Consider the following 313-nt stretch of genomic DNA (forward strand, 5'->3'; position numbering starts at 1 on the left):
GGGTAAAGGACCCTGGCCTTAACGACGAAGGGGCCAGCGACGCTGGGGGTTTTGTGGAAATCGCAGTCCTGGGCTTTAAAAATGTATATACACGATGGTGTCCCCCTTACTCTCGCCCTTAAAGAATGCGTTCTTTTTTTCTCTCTTCCCCCCTCTCTTTACAAATCCCCCCCCCCTTTAAACAATACCCCCCCCCCCCCACACATATTTTTTTTTCTCCCAAACGCAATTCTTCTTCTTCTCTTCTCCTGTCATTTGGCCAAGTTTTTCTCCCCTTTCTCTTTTTCTATCTGTCTCTGCCGGGCCGGGCTCA

Source organism: Penaeus monodon, chromosome 25, assembly GCF_015228065.2.
Source record: "Penaeus monodon isolate SGIC_2016 chromosome 25, NSTDA_Pmon_1, whole genome shotgun sequence".
NCBI classification, from domain to species: domain Eukaryota; kingdom Metazoa; phylum Arthropoda; class Malacostraca; order Decapoda; family Penaeidae; genus Penaeus; species Penaeus monodon.